The sequence below is a fragment of the Camelus dromedarius genome, unplaced genomic scaffold, assembly GCF_036321535.1.
Source record: "Camelus dromedarius isolate mCamDro1 unplaced genomic scaffold, mCamDro1.pat HAP1_SCAFFOLD_43, whole genome shotgun sequence".
In the NCBI taxonomy this organism is placed as follows: domain Eukaryota; kingdom Metazoa; phylum Chordata; class Mammalia; order Artiodactyla; family Camelidae; genus Camelus; species Camelus dromedarius.
This window is the reverse complement of record NW_026989754.1, coordinates 718,474-738,844: the sequence shown is the minus strand read 5'-3', so window position 1 is coordinate 738,844 and position 20,371 is coordinate 718,474. Positions and strand designations below refer to the sequence as shown.

Sequence of the window (20,371 nt, the reverse complement as noted above, 5' to 3'; positions counted from 1 at the left end):
GCTTGTGTATTAGCTCCCATGTCTGTGCCGCGTGGCCTGCAGGCGGCCTCTGCTGCGCCAGGTCCCCGGACACCCCTGTCCCACTTTGCCTGCTGGGGGCGGGAGGCAGGGTAGTCAGGGTACACGGGTGGCGGGGGTCGGGGGCCTGCAGCGGGGGAGCGGGCCCATTTGCTCCCATCTTCCCCGCGGCTTGTCCTAGGGGCGGTCTCTGTTGCCCTGGGTTACGGGACACGTGTATCCTAGTCGGCCTGACCCCGGGAGGCGGGCGTGGTACGTTGGGGGTGGTGGCAGCAGCGGCAGGTTTTCCCATGGAGCCGGTCCATTTGCTCCCATTTCCCCCCATGGTTTGCCCTGAGGGCTGTCTCTGTTGTCCCAAGTTCGCCGGACGTCCATCTCCAGGTCAGCCTGCTCCCTAGAGGAGGCCACCGTGAGGTCAGGGGGCAAGAGAGGTGGCTGCTTCAGGGGTAGGTGGCTGCCTTGGGGAGCTGGTGGATTGGCTCCCGTCTCCCCGATTGCCTGGTGTGGGAGTGGCCTCTCCTCCCCCAGATCACCAGACACACCTGTCCCATTCAACCTGCTGGGGGAGGGGTGCCCTGGGCGGTGCCTTTAAGGTGCGGGGGTGGCGACGGCGGGGGTAGAAGACCTGCAGCGCTGAGCCTGTCAATTTGCTCTCCTCTTCCACGCTGCCAATCCTGGGGGCATCCTCTGCTGCCCAAGAAGCCGGATGCCCGTCTCCAGGTCAGCTTGCCCCTGGGAGAAGGGCGCGATGCGGTCGAAGGGCAGAGGCAGCTGCGAGGTCCGGCTGCCTGTCCTAATGGGGCCACTTCTTCTCCTCTCCACTGACCTGGCCTGGGGATGGCCTCTCCCGCGCAAGATTCGCCTGACACCCCACACCCGGTCAGGTTGCTCCTGGGAGGTGGGCGCGGTGAGATCAGGTGTTGGAGAGGAGAGAGTGGCTGCCCCTGGCGAGGTGAAGGATAAGCTCCCATCTCTCTGGAGGCATGACGTGGCCGACCCTCGTTCCCAGGTCACGTTTCTCCGGGTCATATTGCCCCGGGGTTGCAGTAGGGTGAGGGGGCGGCGGGGTGTTGGCTGGGGTATGGAGCCTGCCGCTTGGGAGCTGGTGGTTTAGCTCCCATCTCTTCCGCAGCTTGGCCTGGGGGCAGCCTCTTTTGCCCCAGGTCCCAAAGCACAGTTTCCCTGACAGCTTAGCCACTGGAGGTGGGCAGGATGTGCTGAGGGGGCGGAGGCAGCTGCCAAGGCAGCGACGAAGGGGGCTGTCCCTGGCCAGCTGGTCAATTTGTTCCCATCTCAAACTTTGCTGCCCCAGTTTCGCAGAACGCCCTTCTCCAGTTAATTCTTCTCCTGGGAGGTGGGCGCAGTGCATGCAGCCCAAGGTCTGGGCTCTCCCCTGGGGAGGGGCAGAAACCTCTTGTTCTCCTTTGTCTTTATTCTTCAGCAAAGGGGTTACTTGACCCAATTCTTAATTCTGAGGAAGTGTAGCCTGTGTTACGGAAGAGTTGCTGGACAGTGAGGTTTCTGGGTGGGTTTTCACATCAGCTGATGCCCCAGGCAGGCAGGAAATCTATTACTTAGAGCTTCTTAGTCTGGAGTTGGGGGATGGCCCCGCCATCCTCACCATGCTTTTTAAAAATGTGTTACTCCTCTCTTTTTCCTAGGTGACATTTTAGGTTATTGGGTCACAGATTGCTGGCACACTCATCCCTGTTCTCAAATATCTTTTAAACTTGGGTGAAGTGATAAGTAGGGGAAGATGATTTACTGAAAGGTAAGAATACTTAAATTTGCATTAAAGCTAAATTCTGTCAATCTTTCTCAAATGATTTTTCTCTGATTCTAAATCCACGACCTAGTGAATGTTGTACTCCTGTGTAAATCATTGATCTTCACATCACATTGGTTGAGTGGTCAGCGAGATTTGTTAATTAGATTATTCCTGAAAGGAAAAGCTCAGGCTTTTGAGAATTCCTTGTCGGATGTCACCCAGGCAGTCACAGTAGAAGACAGAGCTGATATAAAAATCCCTCACCTGCCTGAACTGCAAAGCTTCTGGAATTACTGATCCCTGAAATGCAGGTGACATTTGATGATAATCTGGGGGATGGTTTATATGATCAGATTCTTCCAGTCCTGTAAATGGTTTCCGTGGCCCCAGCCCTGAAAGAACTAGTCTTAGGGGCCATATCATGAGGGGTGGGATGGGAAGGCAAGGTCTAAGAGCTGAAATCACTGAGATTCCACACTCGCTAAACACAGACTCCAGAGCCTAATTGTTGTCAGGTTCTGTTCTGGATTTGAGAGTGTGTTCAGACATGATTCTTGCCCTTCAGGAGACACTGCCTGCGTGGTAGTAACCTTTACATAGATCTGGGGAGGATGGCAATTAAGTAGATGGGCTGTTACGGTTCTCAGTGTGCCCAGGCTCGCTCTTCCAGGCATTCGTGGGACTAACGAGTCATCTTATTCACTCATTCACTAATTTATTACCATTGAATTGATCATTTGTCCCACAGTAAGTGAAAGAAGGTATCAGGAAGCTGAGTTTTGTCCCCTCTCCTATCACTGATTGTATCTGTCAGTCGGGCTCCTTGAGTATGCATTGTGAAATGGTGGTATTTCTTGCCCAATGGGGCTGCACTGTGAGTTTTGAGAATCAGGGGAGTCACGTGGGTAGGACAGCACCCTGACACACATGGCCACCCCACCACATGAGACAGCATTGTCGATGCTCAGGTGACCCGATGTAGACCGCTGTGCTAAACCTGAGCATGTTTAGTGATCTTGGTGGCTATGAAAATACAGACTACCCGTCCTTACCTCTGAGACTCTGAGGGTGTGCACACCAGAATTCTGCATTTTAAGAAGCACTTTAACTAAATCTGATGAAGATGATCTGATTGTCCCACTGAGAAACACTAGTGTGCGAGACACCAATATTGAGGATTCTCAGGGAGCGATGTCTTTTCAGGATTGTCCAAGGGTCCTCACTTGAGACTTTTGCCTTGGGTGTAATTGTATGTGTTCAGAAGTGATGTCTTTCACTTCCAGTGCTTGTCAGCATGCTCTCTGCAGGGGTTTGCTCTCAGTAGATGGCAAAAACTATGATTCTTCAGGTCACCGAGCTAGAGTGTGAGCGATATTTTATTTTGGTTTTCTTTATAGCAATGCAGAGTCTCCCGAGAACAGATTCAGACTGAACAGATTTGTGTCAGACTTTGGGAGACCGCTGGTGCCCCAGATGTTCTCTGGCAGGTCAATGACGAATCTAGGTCCATCTTTCACTGCTACGTCAATGAAGTGGGCCACTTCGACAAGGCCAAAGCTAGTATCCCCACCATAGCCCTTGACAGTGATGTTCGGCTCCAGGAAGCCATCAGATGCAGCGGATGGCCAGAGGAGGAGCCGAACTTGCCCATGAAATGTGACATCCCCAACTTCATCAACACGGACCAGAACTCTTCCTTTGGGGAAGATGATCTGATTTTCGAACCACCGAATGTTCTAGAAAATAAGCCAGTTGCCCAGACCCCACACAAAGACTTGAGTTGAGAAACGTGCTTTGTCAGGTGTCTTTTTGAAGATATGAATTTTGTCTTTGTATGGCAGGAAGTCCCGTTTCACAAAATTGTATGTGTTTTTCTCTGAGAGAGAGAAATGGAGACAGACAGAAAGACGAAGAAGCAGAAGAGAGCGCCCTCAGAAGAGAGCTAGTTAAGGTGAGTTTTGTGCCATTAAAAAATATTTGGGGTTTTGGGGGGAACAAAGTATTTACACTGTCTCATTCTCCTCGTTGGAAACCTTGGCCCCACACTCAGTGTCAGCATCCTTGAACAGGGGTTGGCACGGTGCATTTTATCTCGCGCTGCTTCTTCCACGTTCTGCCTTTAGCACGTTGTTTTGCCTCCCAGGGCTGCCACCCTTTAAACTGTAATGTGAGGAGTCTGGAGTAGATGATCCATCCCAGCTCTGCTGTTTTGCAAATTTCTGATTTCGTATTCGGATGAGGCTGGGATACACCCAGAGCAGTATAAACCAGGCCCTACCTCCTGTCTCTTGCTGGGGCATCCCTCAGGTCTGTGCCTTCTACTCAAGACTTTACTGAGCCCAGCTTTTGTCAGGAGCCCAAGTGCCTACCGGGATGGCAGGAGACCTGTCTCTCGTGGTCACGGTGGCCGAAAATTCTATTTGTTGTGCTGAAACAGCTCTTCTGAGATCCTCCGGCCACCCTTGCTCCAACCTGAGGACAGACCTACCGTTCCTTTCCTAGGAGGAGGATCGATCCATGGTGCATTTTATGACAATCCTGTCCCCAGGAATGCACGGAAGGTTATCAGCTGAGTGAGGGGAAGTGCCTCTGTGTCTCTGTGTCCCTGTATCTCTGTCTGCTCACAGTGCCCTGCCACCGGCTACTGAACAAGAAAAGTGCTATTCACCATGCTGTGTCTTTTGCAGATGTGTAGGTGATGGTCTTGTGGCTCATGTGTGGGCTTTGTGCTGGGATGGTGAAGGGCTTATAAATACCTCATCAACATGTATTCGAGATGGCCTGGTGCCACACAGACTTGATTCATGAAGGCATCAAGCCTGCACACTGGTTTGGAAACAACTTGGTTTTGATCAGTCACACTGCATGCATGACTCACTGCTGATCTCTGGGTGTTTTTTTCATTTTAGATTTATTCACCCAGTGTCTTGCTTAAGCTGAAAAATACATTTATTTCACTAGAATATTCTCGGATTCTTTGTTTCACACATCCAGTTGTTTAATTCCTTTAAAAATCATTTTGTGTTTATAATGCCTCCTAATTTCTATCAACTCTAGGTTCCCAGTGGCCTGAGCCATGCACCAGATTTGATGTAGGAACTGTTCCACCAAAAGAAATCCCTTTGCCATAATATCTTTTGAGGAAAATATTATTCTTTAAGGCTCTAACAGTAAATCGTAGAACAAAGCATGGAACATTTATTGTAGTTAATACATGTTCATGCAAAAAGAAATGATATTTTCATTAAACAATGTTGATTTTAATAACTTTTACTAATGTGAATATTATTATTCATAATTTAAATAACCAAATAAAACCACAGTTATTTATTATGAAGATTGAAAATTATTTACACTGTCTCTCAATTAGAGGTAGCTTTATTAGAAGACTGAAGGGTATTTAAAAGATGGAAAAATACCCATGATGACACCATCATTTTTATTAACTAAATATCAAGAACTGTGCAGGGTTAAGATTTAACCATCTGCAAGCTGTCAAGTTAGCATGAGGTAGTTTGTGGATGCTGCCAGAAGACAGGAGTCTCCCTCAGGATCAGAGACAAAGAACTTCCTGCCAGCACAGCAGGCAGCTTGGGGTTCATGTTCATGTTGGTTCCTGAGTTTCTTTCCTTTTGCTGTTGTAACAAAGGACCACAGACTCAGTGGCTTAAAGCAATACACATTCATCGTCTCACTGTTCTATTGTGCAGAAGTGCAAAGTCATTGTCAGTGGGCTAAAACCAACGTGTGGCCAAGGCTATGTTCCACACCGAGGCTCTAGGGAGGGATTCGTCCTCCTACCTTTCCCAGCTTGCAGAGGTGTTCACACTCCTTGGCCCAGGGCCCTGTGTCACTGTGACCTCTGCTGCCACTTTACATCTCTGTATCTGCCTATATAGATATAAAGGAAGAGTCTTCTACATCTGGTATGGACCGTTTTTCCTAAATGGACATTGTATCTCTATGTGCAGATTAAAACCCCTTCCCTCCAGGGTGTGGTGGCATCAGCTCACAAGATTACCACTCTGGGCTTTAAGTGTCCTCTTTGTATTGTCACCTGGGAACTTCTCTTTCCATAGTTAGCTCTGTGTTACATTTGTTGTTGTATTTTACCCGGTATTACTGAAAGTTTTACTTAAAAGGGATCCTAATTAGCTCTGTTTACCTGTTTCCAGAGCTGAAAGCTTCAGTTCTAGAGTATCTGTTTGATTTCTCTTAAAAATACATTCCAGTATATTTCTCTGGTGAAAGTCTTTACCCTGTTATCTATTCTCCCATAATTTCCTTATTTTCTTGAATATATTAAAAGTATTTCATAGCCTTTATTGGTAACTCTGATGCCTACATCACCTGGGGGTTTGCATCCTTTGTCTAATGTTTCTTATTCTCATATTATCTGTTATATAGTCTTGACATGTTGCATGTCTTGAAATTCTTTATTACAAGGCAGACATTGCAAATGAAAAATCCATATGTTATTTTCCGTGAGAGGTTTTCTACCTTCCTGTTAGGCAAACAGGGTGAGGGACTGATCATGTCACTCCAATCAGGCGCTGAAGTGGATCAGGACTGAAGTGCCTTTTTTCTTAAAACAGCTTTGAGGTATACTTGGCAAAGTAATTTTCACACGTATAAAGTGTACAGCTAATAAGTTTTGACATAAGTATATCCCCAAGAAACCATGACCACATTCAAGAGAGTGAACATACCCATCACCCACAAAGCTTCTCTCCTGCCATTTGTTGTCCCTCCCTCCCTCCCAATCTCTTCCCCTGGAAACCATTGATCTGCTTTCCATCACAACATATTGGTCTGCATTTTCAACATCGTTGTATGAATGGATTCATGCAGTATCTACTCTATGTTGTCTGACTTCTTTCATTCAGTGTAATTATTTTGAGAGTCATCTGTGTTGCTGTATTAATAGCTTTTTTGTCTTATAGCAGAGTATTGTTTTGTGCTGAGTTTTTACTGAATAGTTTGTTGTGAGCAGTGTTTGGATAGACCATCATTTGTTTCTCCATTTACTTCTTGATGGATGCATGGGTTATTTACAACTTGAGCTATTATAAATAAAATTGCAGTGAATATTTGGTTACAAGTCTTTATAAGGACATATGCTTTTCTTTTCTAAAGCACCAGATGAGGAATATCTGGGTTATATGGTAGATAGGTATTTACCTTTTTTAAAGAAACTGTAAAAGACTGTTTCAAAATGGTTGTACTATTGTAAATTCCTTGTGGTGTGTATCAGCTCTGCTTGCTCTACTTCCTTACCAGCACTTTGTAAGGTCGGTCTTTCTAATCGTATTCATTCTTGTATGTATGTGTACTAGTATCTCACTGTGGTTTTTGAAAGCATTTCTCTAATGACTAATGGCATCTTTAATCAGCATCTTTTCATATGCTTATTATCCATCTGGATATCTTTACTGAAGTGTGTTTTCTGGTCTCATTCATTCATTCAGGTGTTTGCATTATTATTGAGTTTTGAGACCTCTTTATTCTGGATCAGATACAAAGAGAGACCTTTATCAGATATATGATCTGCAAATAGCTTCTGTCTATGGCTTGTCTTTTCATTTGTTTAGCAGTGTTTAGAACAAATTTTAAGAGTCTTCATTTTGATAAAGTTCACTCTATCAGTTTCTTTTTAAAATAGATTATACTTTTGGTGTCATAGCAAAGAAATATTTGCCAAACCCAAGGTTATAAAGATTAAGCCTATGCTTTTTCTCCTAGCTGTTTTGTAGTTTTAGATTTCCTATTAAGATCTATGATCCATTGTGAGTTAATTTTTGTATATTTTGTGAGGTGTGGATCAAAGTTCATTTTTTTTTTGCATATCACTCTCTAATTCTTCCAGCACCACTTGTTGAAAAGATCCTTTCTCCACTGCATCCTTTTTGAGAATCAATTGTCTATATAAGTGTTGGTTTAGTTCTGAACATTCTATTCTGCTCCATTATTCTATTTTCCTGTTTTACACCAACACCATACTTTCTGATTACTGTAGTTTAAAAAAAAAAAAAGCTGAAAATCAGATAGTGCAAGTCTTCCAACTGTGTTTTTCTTGTTCAAAATTGTTTTGGATATTTGGGATCCTTTGAATTTTTATATGAAATTTAGAATCAGTTTTAAAATTCCTTACATCCTGTTCTGCCAAAATTCCACCCATGTCTTTGGCCATCTCCAAAGCCACATTTTTTGAAGAAGTCTCTCTAGATCCCAGGTGAAAGGAATTTCTGTTTCATCTGTGCTCCAATCACATTTGATAATATTTGATTACATTTATTCATATTTGGCTGGATGTACTTGTGATCTTTCCTGCCATATAGTAAATCTCTGAAGATTTGGAATCTTGACTTGGTTCCCTCTGTCTGCTGAGAAAACTAGTTCTATGCTTTGCAGGACAGCGCCCTGCAGTAAGAGCTATCTGCAAGACACATCTAGCTCATTGCTTGCATATCGTCAAGGAATCCTGCAGATTTAGAATTGTTTATTGATTGTTGTCTCCAAGACGGCTCAGCCTTTTTTATTTCTATTGCTACTGCTGCAGTTTCAAAGGACAATGGGCTAATTATTTTCCAAATATCAAAACATACTGTAATTGAGTTGTGACGCAAATTATGTGCTGCTGTTTCTTAACAACCTGCTTAGTGTTCACAGGTACCTTCACTCATGGAACTTTTGGGAGAATGTCATATCCTCAGAGATAGCAATGCTGTCTTTGGCGACCTGAGCGGTAGTATCTGAACTCACTCCTGCTGTTTTTCCAGTGCCCCCTCTAGCCCTCCTCCAGCCCTCCATGGGGGGCCTGAAGTTCTGCCCTCGAAAATCCTGTTGCTTCTCAGGAAGAATTCCCTATGAAGGATATTCATGTCCTTCTTGTGGGGACATTCAGTCCAGAGACCTGACAGCAGGGGAAAATGTTTAGACTGCTTTTGGTAGAACGTAAATTCTTCCATACTTGTTAGAAGCAAATCCAATGAGGAAACTGTGTTGTCATCTAACAAATCAGCATAAATGTCTGATGAGGAAGATCAGCTTCCCCATCCCACTCAGGCGTCATGTTGATGTGACACTCACCTTGGCTAACATTTTCTCCTGTGAGCAACGTGAAGTTCAAGACGTTATGAATGGCTTTTTGTTTTTCTTCCTTAGTCTTTCCACATTCACTGTGTCTGGTGAGATTATATGAATCCTGCTTATTTTCAGCCCAGCACTAAGTTTTTAAAAGGATCACGTGTTTAAAAGGCTAGTGGACAATTTGTTAGAAGATCAAAATCCTTAGACTTTGGTCCTAGAGTTGAATCTTGGTTACTGGTGAATGAGAATTCCCGTTAAAATTTTAAATTCAGTGATATAAAGTTTTAAAAATAGTTATATATTAGTCAATTTCATTAAACACTATAGCAGTTATTTACATTTAAGCCTGTCTCTGGGGCAATTTTGCAATGATTCCCTCCCTTTATTGATTCCCTCTTTATCAGAATCCTTGAGAGGTCCCTGTCATCATTGTCAGTATCATCATCATCATCACCATCATCATGGAACTGATTCCTCTGGGAGATTCTAGGAAAATAAAGAGCCGGACGGGGTTATGTGAAGGTCAGTGTGTGCATATACAGTAAGAAGAGTTGTCAGACATTAGATTCAAGATACCCTTTCCATTTAGAGAAGAATGTGGTCATGAAATCCTGATGTGCTGAATGAAGGAAGTGATGGGAACAGGGTAGTCAATGGAAAGGAGGAGGAAGTGAGTGAAGCGGGGAGCATAGAGCCTTGGATAGGTGATCAGCACATCAGCACATTGAAAATGAGGGGAGTGTGATGGCAGAATCATGTCCCTCCCCGGCCACAGGGTAGCCACCTGTGACATGTTACTGTACATGGCAAAATGCATGACAGATATTTTAGGACAAAAATCTTAGAAGATTTCTGTCTTCTAAATTGTCTATCAGTTAGCGTTTTAAACCCATGATACATTATTAAAGATTAGTGCAGGGGAACAAATAAAAAGGATTCATATAATCCACCAGACATACTGAATGCAGAAAGGCTAAGGAAGAAAAACAAAAAGTCATTCATAAGTGCCTTGAACCATAAAATGCTCATGAGAGGAAATGTTACACAGGTGAGTGTCGCAGCCACATCCATAATGCCTGAATTGGATGGGACAAGGGGATCCTGAGATGAGACAATAGGGTGAGTAGCCTGGATTGTCCATGTGGGCCGAATGTATTCACAGGGGTCCTTAAAATGGAGGACATTTCCCAGCTGAGTTTAAAATCAGAGGGAGGTGTAGCCATAGAGCAATGTTCAGAAAGGCTGCTGACCATGAAAATGGAGGAAGTCGTTGGGCACAAGCTAAGGAAGGTGGGTGACCTCTGGAAACTGAAAAAAAAAAAAAAAAACAACAACAAGGAAACATTCTCTTCTAGACCCTCTAGAAGGAAGGAAACCTGCTGCTACCTTGAATTTAGCACAGTGAGAACTGTGTTGGATCTCTGACCTCCACAGCCATAAGCTGATAAATCTGTGCTGGTTTAAGCTCTTAAGCTTATGGAAATTTCTTACATTGGTAAAAGGAAAATAACATAGTGAGCCGTAGTGTAACGGATTAAAGGTATAGGATGGGGTGTGGAGAGGATTCTGACATTTACACCTAAAAAACAACCAGGTGAAATGGGAAGGTGTTTTAAGGAAGACTTACCTGGCAGGGCTGTTAAGCAGACTGGAGCGAGGGGAGCATTGGAGTTAGAGGAATCAATTAAATCTCCACAAGAAAAATAAGGAATAAAATGTAACAGGGCTTCAGTGATAGTGGATGTAGGAATGGAAATGGGCAGAGAGATATAAATATTACTTTGAAATTAGCTACAGGTTTGATGACTGCATGTTGGGGAGACTTAGCCGATGTGTGGACTGAATGTTTGCATCCCCTCAAAATCCGTATGTCGAAACCCCATCTCCCAGGGTGATGGTATTGCGAGGCGGGGCCTTTGGGAGGTGATTTGTAGGATAAAATGAGGTCATGAGAGTAGAGCCCTCATGAATGGGATTAGTGTTCTTAAACAAGCCCCCAGAGTGCTTGCTTCTCTCTGCTCTCTGGGATATAAAGATATTGGGAAGACAGCCATCTTCGAGCTGGCAATCCTCTCAAGGATACATTGACCTTGAAAGTCTCAGCCTCCAAACCATAAGGAATATGCTGTTTGTTTAAGCCACCCGACACGCGGTAATTTGTTACAGCATCCCAGACTGACGAAGACAGTGGAGAATGCCTCTGAGTTTGGCACTGATTGCCTGGAGAATGCTGAAACCCAGGGAAGTGGGCAGCACAGACGTTTACTCATTTAATCCTGCCAACACAGTAGGAGATAGAGTCCACATATTCCTCGCTACTTAAAAGGTAAGGAAAAAGAGGCACAAATAATAACAACGACAACAAAAACAACAATAATTTGTCCAAGATTCACACAGAACCCCCTGGAGGCAGAGTGAGAATTTATACTCAGGCAGGCTGGCCCAAGAGCCCCTGCTCATAACTAATAAGTCAGATCACCTTGCTTATGTGGATCAGTTTTTTCAACTGTGATATAAGGATACTGTGTCTAGTAACTTATAATTTCAAAATACATCACTGTAACGGAATCATTAGTCACAGGCCTTACAAACCACAGAAACCTACACATACAAAAATAACTCGTTAGGTCAAGATAACCAATAACGTTTTTAAGTATTATACCTGCTGGGCCTTTGCAATAAAATGTCTTTTTATAATTCTGTCTGGCTACAGAATAACTTCATAATCCTGCATGTTGCTGGTGGCTCCCATGTTGGACAGCACGGGCCTAGAGATTTTAAATTACTTGCCCAGACTCACCCAGGAAGCTCGTGGTGGGATCCTAGCTATAGTCTGGGACTTTTCCTTCCTATCCAACAAGTCCCTCATGGAAGTTTAGAAGCTTCTCCTTTGGTGCCCAGCTGTCTATCCGTACTTATAACATCTTGTCAGGTGTTCCAGCCTGCTCCTGAACATCAGCCAGAACCCACTTCTGCTCTATTTTGCCCAGGTAATACCTTCTAGCAACTTCCATTGCCTTCTTGGCATCAGTTCTTACCTGGAAGGGTAGTGGCTAGAGGTGGAAATGTGTCCACATGACAGGTTTTTCATAAACATAGCAGGAGTGTTCAAGAGAATAAAACGTCAGGAAGATGAGTAGAAGCAGGTCATTTAATATACCAAATGGGTACTTTCAATGTCTGTGTTTCCGAGTCCAGGCTTGTTCTGCTCGTGCATTACAGGCCAATAAATCAGGAGACCAGGTTTTGGGGCAAGAAATAGCGACTTTAATTTGGAAAGCCAGCTGAGAAATGGTAGAATAATGTCCTGAGGAACCATCACCCCAAGTCAGATTTCAGGCTCTTCTTTTATTAAAAATGGGAAGTGGGAATGCTTGGTTGTTGCAAACTTGGTGTATGAATTCTTTGTTGTTAGAATCCTTTGTTCTTGCAGCTCTTCACCTGGGTCACATCCGTGTAAACCTCCAACAAACAAATGTTGTTTTCTATTCTGTAACTTGTTATCTTTATGTGAATAGAAAAGTGTTAATATCCTTCAAAGTCAGAGCCTTGAGAACAGGTTCTCCTGTATATTTCAGGCTCTAGGCAACATTGTTTTACAAAAGGTGCAGAACCAACAAGACTAAGCCTAGGAAACAGGGCACAGGGTTAAAGTCAAAGGAACAGATCTAGTATGGAGTCAGATTTTTTCTTTCCTATTTCAGTAGTGCCATGGAGAAGGCAGTTTGGGCAGCTTTTCATAGGGTCCTGGAGGCTTTCTCTCTCAGCCTCTGTGTGCCTCTGTTGAAAACCCTTCATAGCTATCTAGCCTGCTGGAAAACCACTCCGCCTGTTTTGCCCTGAAGATGTGTTCTGTTTATAACTGATCTCTACTTCTTGGAAAACAACTCAATAAAAACTCAGTAGGTTTTCCACCAGCCATGGGCAGGGGTGAGGAATAGCACTTTATTATTTTATAAAAAAAAAAATAAAAGAAGTCTTAAAACAGCACTGGGCACATAGGAGAGAGTCAATAAATGCTTCCTGGCTAAAATCAAAATTGATGGCTCAGTGATTCCATGGCTGCTGTATTTGCTGAGCTTGCTACTCCTTTGCTCCATTACACATTTTTTTTAACTGAAAAAGAAATACATGCATGTGGTTAAAAAATTTCAAACAGAGCACAAAAATACACAAGTGAAAGAAGTTTTCCCTCATCCTCTCTTCTTTCAGCCCTCCCTGGAGATGCCACTGTTTACAATCCTTTGTTTGTTTTGCAGATATGCTATGCACATTCCGACCTATGTATGTAAATTCCTTTAAAGTATTACTTATTTTTAACTTAAAGGGATTTAAAACCTCGTGTCTTCTGCCCTGGTAATAGAAAAGAACAAATCTGACTCCATATTAGATCTTTTCCTTTGACTGTAACCCTGTGCTCTGTCTCCTAGGCTTCATTTTGCTTGTAAAACAATGTTGCCTAGAGCCTAATATATACAGGAGAGCCTATTTTGAATGCTCTGACCTTTAAGGATATTTAACACTTTTCCATTCATATAAAGATAACAAGTTACATAATAGAAAATAACGTTTGTTTTGTTTGAGGTTTACAGGGATCTGACCCAGGCAGATAGCTGCAAGAACAAAGGATTCTAACAACAAAGAATTCCTACACCAAGAAGATTGCAACAACCAAGCACGTAGGAAAGGAGCCTGAATTCTGACTTGGGGAGATGGTTTTCCAGGACATTAGTTTGCCATCTAGGTCTACAGAAAGTTGCTACTCCATGCCCCAACACCTGGTCTCCCAACTTACTGGCCTGTCCTGCACTAAGGAGAATGAATTTGGACTCAGTAACACTCCTATCTTCCTAGCAAGCTGGGCACTGGAATTGAGGGCAGCTATCCCACACCCAGGGACATACTGTGTGCCCTTGATGGTTCCCCGAGGGTGGGGAGTGGTTTACCCAGGAAGGATGGGGACTAAGCACCAAAACTCAGGCAGTATGCTCCTTTTGGGATCTGACCTTGTACCTCCCGCTCCCGGCCAACACAACACCTGGGACAGTGGAGGTAAGGCAGACATCTTGCCTGCCTGTGTCCCAGCATGTAAAAGGGGAATATGTACTCTTTCCAAGGTAGTTCTGAGCGACAACACCTGCGGGTGCTTGGTTCCCAGAGCAAGAGAAGCCCAGCTCCACTTGGGAGCAACGGGTGTGATCCCCATAGGGGTTCTGCAGAGGCCTTGGGTGGAGGGCTGGACCAGGGAGGTAAAATATGAGCTGCGGGCCTTAAAGGGTTAGAGAAGTGTGCAGAGGCAGGACTGTTGCCTCCTTCAGGATGCCCCCAGAGTTAAAACTATTTCTCTCCATCTCTGCTACTGTCCTCCACCCTCCAGATCCCTGCCTTCTCTCTGTTCCTCCTGTCCATGTCTCTTCCTCCACTTTTCCCCTTCTCCCGTCCTCCTCCCATCTTCTCCGTCCCTTGCTTCCCCACCTTCTCTCACAGAACTCGGAGAGGATCGCTGGCCCTCCTGCGCATGCGCAGTCTTTGCCAGCTGGAATGAGGGTTGGAAGCTCCAGCTCCGAGCCGGGGATCGGCCCCAAAGGCTGCTCAGCTCTTTCGCCCGGTAGGACATTTGCTCCTGCCCCGGCGCCCCGTCCACAGCTGTCCAGGGTCAGGTGTGCACCTGCCGCCTCTCGCCCCAGCCGGGCTCCCCTGTGTCCGTGGCTGGCGTCCCTTTCCCTTCTCCCACCCGCGAGTCCTCTCCTCCCGGGCTGCCTCTCCTCGGCCGCCGGCCCGTCCCCGCCCCTGGGCGGGCTGCGTCCCGGGCGGGCGGGGTCTGCGGACCCGGACGGGGGCGGGCGGCTGGGGCTGGGGCTGGCCTCCGAGCGGGGCTACAGCCCGCGTACCCACCCCCGCTTTCCCTGCCCCGCGACCCCGGGGCTGCCCTCCTCTCCCTTTCCCGCCCCCTGGGGACCAGCTCAGTGGCGTCTGCGCTGCTCCCCCGGCTGAGTGCCTCCGGCTGTAAACCCCAGCTTCTCCTGGTGGAGTCGGGAAAATGGAGCTTCAGTGCTGAGCGAGCTTCCGTCTCCTCCCTCAGTGTTTCTGCCCCAGGTAAGTACCTTGAACCCTTTCACGTGTTATGATGGCGGTGCTTGATGATGTCACTGTTTTTATAGTGAGAGGGATTACAGTGTTGAAAGCAAGGCTTGGTTCAGTTAAAAATCAGCTGAAGGCATGAGGCTGTGACATCCTCCATCCTTCCCTCTCCCAGGGTGAAACGTGTGACCGTCGATGTTAAAAAAATAGTTACAGTCCCTAACTAGCCCAATCCAGCTAGGGTGTGTTAACAGGAACAGCACCACCAGAGGCTTTGTAGACTCAGGGACATTGCAGTCCAAAAGAGCTCCTGGCAAAATTTGGTTTGTTTTGGTTTTTTTGTTCTTCTTAAATTGTGGGGCAGACTAGTTGTATAGAGGGAAAAATAATTGTCAAGAAATATTTTTTCATTTAACATCTTTATTGTGATATTGTTCACACACCATGAAGTCCACCCACATAAATGCTACAATTCAGCAGCTTTAGCATATTCACAGTGGTGCAACCATTAATATTCCAGAACGTTTTCATCACTTCAGAAAGACCAGTGGAAATGAATGACCTATCCACACCTTCCCAGTGCTGGTTCTAAAGAAGTTTCTTGGCTGTTCCTGACCATAAATTATCTTGTTACCCATAAAAAATCTGGTAGGAAATCTAAACAGAATTGTATTGAATCTGTCTATCAAAGCAAGAAGAATTAATGTCTTTATGGCATAAATTTCTTCTAGCCATGAATATATCTCGGACCCTATATTTTCATATTTCCAGAGCCTGGCCCATGGGAAGTCCTCATTAATTGTTGGGTTTGTGAATGATGAGATACATCGTTAGTTGCAACTGAAGCCTTTCACAGAAGAGAAAATAAACTCACTGAAGCCAAGTGACTCTCTGATGGTCAGAAATAGTGACAGCCAGTGCTGGAGTGATCCAGTGGACTTGGTGTTTGTAACCAGAATTCTCCAGCACCTACAGCTAAGGGGATCAGAGTATTCTTTTATTTTTTCTAAATGGCGTTGCTTTTATTTTTACTTATTTTTTAAAATTATTTTTTATTGAAGTGTAGTCAATTTAGAATGTCAGTTTCAGATGTACAGCAGAGATTCAGTTATAAACATATGCATATGTATCTACATATGTTTTAGATTGTTTTTAGTACAACTCATTACAAGAAATTGAATATAGTTCCCTGTGCTATATAGTAGGTCCTTGTCATTTATTTTATATTTATTAATGTGTATCTGTTAACCCCCCTTTTCCTGCCTGCTAACCACAGTTTGCTTTCTATGTCCATGAGTTTATTTCTAGCAGCATCGATTTTCCTAGTAATATATGCTGGTAGGCTGCTTTCAGTTTCAGTAATTCCAACTTATCTGTGGGCATTTTCCTTCTGGTGCGCCTGTTTGTGTTTTGCACACGTGATATAAGAGTTGTGTATTTGGGAGAACTCCAGGCCTCGTGTAGTGCCTGGTACAGAGCACCCACTGAGCTGATGCTTGAACTGGGAAAAAAAACATAGTAAATGTTGGAATTTCCACTATGGTTGAGACTTCCAGGTTTCTATAACCGGTTTAGCCCACCTTAATATTGGCTGCACCCATACTGTGTAATTTGGTGGAACTTCATGGTATGGTGGTGTAGAGACGGGGCCTTGTATGCTTCTTCTCTTTCCGTTTTCTAAGACTCATTCTCCTGGGCCTTCCAGATCCTCCCCCAGCAGAGCACAAGGCTGGCTTGGTGCTGCGCTGAGGCAATATTTGTTAATAAGGCCCTTTCCTCATCTCTTCTGAGCCTCCGTTTCCTTCTCTGCACAATGAAGACTTAGACTAGAAAAGTGCTTTTCAGTTTCTTTTAAGCCATGTTTCCTTTGAGAAACAGAAAATACAAATCTCTCCTCCCATTCAACATATACATTTTGACACATCCTCCAAGGAGTGACATAGCTCTTTGTGGAAAATTGAAGTGATTGTGATTCCAGGTGGCACAGAAAACACTCTTCAGACATTTACTGCACGGATAGGGCAGGAAAGGGGCAGTATATCCCACTTTCTAGTGTGAGCACTGGAACAGGGGCTTGGGCTTATATACAGTGTCCGACGTGGCCTCTCTCTAATCTTTTTTTTTTTTTTTGCCTCTCTCTAATCTTGCACAATGTGATAAACTTCTCTCCCTCAGTTTCTTAATGCGTCAAGTTGGGGTGATAACAATTTAACTCTTTTGTGAAACATTATACACATAAGATATTTGTTTCTCGGTAGAAACAAAACCTGCGGGAGAATCAGGGATTTTTTTAAAAAAAATAAAATCTTGTCCACAGCTCTCTGTCTGTGTCTATTTTGAAGTTCCTTGAGGGTGAGGGTTGGGTCTAAAGTCCATCGTGGGACAGGTGGCCCATGGGTCTGTGTGCCGCAGATGGCCCCCTCCTCCCCAGGCCTCTTCCTCTCAGTCCAGGATGAGGTTCCCTAGTAGATTTACACAGAGATCTTGTGGAAATGGCTTTTCATTTTATTGTTTCATGAAGAAGGGCTGCCATCATGATCTCTGTGGTCAGGTTTTGGTGACCTGAAGGCTATGCAATTACGTTTTTCTATTTAATAAAAAGAAAAAATTTACAAGTACAAAATTAGGCCTACGGTGGTGGCAGGGGCTCTTGAAAGTGGGGACCATTAGCTTTGTTAGCTTCAGGTGCAGGGGCCTCTGGCCATGAGGACACATCATCGTGCTCTGAAGTTGGAGGGACCAGTGGGCTCAGTGGGAATGTTTACTGAGTGTATCTCATGGGCTGGGCATTGACCGATTGGTACTGTGTATTCCTTATTTGAGACAATGAGCTCATTTAACCTCAATAGCCTCTTTAATAAATTAGACTTTTTAATTTTGAGATATAATGTAGATTCCCATGTAGTTGTAAGAGATAATATGGAGAGGGCCTACGGACTTTTTGCCCAAATTTCTTTAAAGGTTCCATCTTGCAAAGTTGGTATACAATTCAGTAATGACTCACTAACCCTTTGAGGTTTGTGTTATTGCCCTCATTTCTATTCATGATTAAACTGGGGTTTAGAGGAGCACACAGGCCTGCCCAGGTCACCCATGGTTAGTGTAGAGTATGGTGAAACTTGGGCTTGGGATTTCCTGGCAGTATCATCATGATTCTCTGTGGCAGGGAGCAGCATTCACATTGCTTGATTATTCATTCATTCAACAGCATTTATTGAGTAAACCCTGTGGGTCAGATGCTATCATAGATTTATCTGATTCTTCAGCAGTATGGAGAATCCGGTAATGTTTCCTTCTTTTTTTAATCGGAGAAAATTAGCTCTGAGAGGTTATAAACCCCCCAAAGGAAATATAGCTCATAAATGAGGGATAGTAAATTTGTACAGTTCCTTCTTCTTATGCAGGTGGGACCCTAGGCATTTTACATTTGTAAACTTCCATAATCCAGATATATTCTTGTAAGGCAAGGATTTTTTTTTAATTGAAGTATACTCATGTTTACAATGTTGTGTCAATTGCAAGGTGTTTTTTTTTTCTTGAATTTGGAATTCAAAAAATATTTTTTGAGGGGGGTAAATAGGTTTATTTATTTGTTTCATTTTTTTTAAAATGAGGTACTGAGGATTCAACCCAGGACCTCATACATGCTAAGCATGTGCTCTACCACTGAACTGAACCCTCCTCCCCAAAGCAAGTTTTCTTATCAAGTATTCTGCAGCTTAGGAGTTCAAATAAATTGGAGTTGAAATCCAGGTCTTTTGATCCTACTGTGTTTCTTTGCATTATATCCTGCTGAGGGGTGTGGAAGCAGTTCCTTTATTCATTCCTTTATTCAGCAGTTTTGAGCACTGACTTTGCATCAGGGCCTGGCTAGGTGCTTGGAAACAGAAAACAAGAAATGACCCTTTCTGCAGAGGTCGGAAGCCTAGACCAAAAGCTGCGTAATGTGATCCGACCTGCGGTAGCCATGTGCAGATGCTGAGGACAAACTGTACCCCCGGCTTTGTTTGGGCTCCCCCTGCCTTCTGACTGGTACACACCAGGTCACCGCAACCCAGTGAGGCCCGCAGCCTGCAGCACAGTATGTACCTCGGTCTCCTCTTCCCTCTCGTCAGGGCCTGCAACATGAACATCCCTGACTACGTGCAGTGTGCTTAGGACCACCAGACTCTCCCCGTGGTGGTCCAACCCGTGGGGATCATCTCAGAGGAGAATTTCTTTTGCATCTATAAGCGAATCTCCTTGGTGAGGCAGATCATCCCTTGCGGCTCGCAGTGGGCACTCTGTATCCACTACAGTCACCACTATGCGCCCGAGAATGGGTGGAGAGACTTCGAGACCCACCGCAAGGTAGTGGGCCTTGTCACCATTACCGACTGCCTCTTGGCCAAGACCTTCGAGAAGCTCCACGTGCAGAGGAGCTGTATGGCACCACGCTCTATGACTCTCGGCTCTTTGTCTTTGTGCTGCATGGGGAGGTTGCCGAGCAGCCGCGCACCAACGTGGCCTTCAATTTACGAGGACTGCAGGGTGGTGGAGAAGAGGATCGAGGACTTCACTGAGTCTCACTTCATCATGCTCAAGTCCAAGTGGCTGGACTGTGCATCCGACAAGACTGGGGACAAGATCCTCCTGCTCTACATCCTGTTTGAGAAGGAGGACTTTGTGGGATTGGACACAGAGAGCAGGAAAGTCTACCTGGATGCACGGACACCCTGGCTGTGTGAAGGGTTGCTTCCCTACATCCAGAAAGGGATCAGCAAGGAGGAGGGCTGTCTTGTAGCCAAGGCGTGAAGGAGGTGAAACCCGCCGGTTTTCAGACGTTTAAAAGTGAATCCGCCTTTGTTTCAGAGAGATACTTTTAGGGTTATTATGGACACTTACTCCCGCTTTTCAGCCAATTCCCCTGGTGTGACCCCTGGAGTTGCTCTCCAATAGAGTAGCCAAAGCCACTGATGCTAGGAGAGCTGGGGAGGAGGCTGCTCTGAGCTGAGATGTGCTCTAGGTCAAATGCACATCAGACGCTGAGACTTGTCTAGTAAAAAGAATGTAAACTATCTTGTTTCTTTCTTTATTGATTACATGTCAAAATGATAGTATTTTACATACTGTACAATAAGTAAGATATGTTCTTAAAATCAGTTTCTAGGGTTTTTTTTGGGGGGGTGACATTTTTAAATGTGGCAACTGGGAAACTTTCTTTACATGGCTGTCATTTCATTCCTGTTGGACAGCATGTCCTGGGACAGTCTCATCCCTTTGCTTATAGATGTCATGCTGAATCCTGAGACGCAGAATGAGGTGCTGGTTGAGCTGGGGGTGGAGCCAGTGTCTCCTGCCTCCCAGGTCCAGCACCTGCACGGCTCAGGAGCTCTCTCCCTGCCTGACAACCACCATGCCAATTTAGGACAACAG

The 20,371-nt window shown here is 44.8% G+C and overlaps 2 long non-coding RNA genes across 5 annotated transcripts in view; both read left to right on the top strand.

Moving 5' to 3' along the window:
• Positions 1 to 177: 177 nt before the first annotated feature.
• Positions 178 to 14,635, top strand: LOC135320530 (uncharacterized). 4 transcript variants are annotated; one of them, XR_010379702.1, is made up of 7 exons: positions 178 to 464; positions 718 to 738; positions 1,680 to 1,789; positions 3,184 to 3,737; positions 9,280 to 9,397; positions 11,042 to 11,201; positions 14,253 to 14,635. It is a non-coding gene; the product is annotated as an uncharacterized LOC135320530 (long non-coding RNA). The 4 variants fall into 4 exon arrangements; XR_010379701.1 differs by lacking the exon at positions 9,280 to 9,397 and having other exon boundaries at positions 3,628 to 3,737; XR_010379700.1 differs by lacking the exon at positions 9,280 to 9,397.
• Positions 14,636 to 14,702: 67 nt separating this feature from the next.
• Positions 14,703 to 20,371, top strand: part of LOC135320525 (uncharacterized) — a 64,480-nt gene continuing 58,811 nt past the window's right edge. Inside the window, exon 1 of the long non-coding RNA XR_010379694.1 lies at positions 14,703 to 14,971. This is a non-coding gene — a long non-coding RNA (uncharacterized LOC135320525). The remainder of the gene's footprint in view (positions 14,972 to 20,371) is intronic.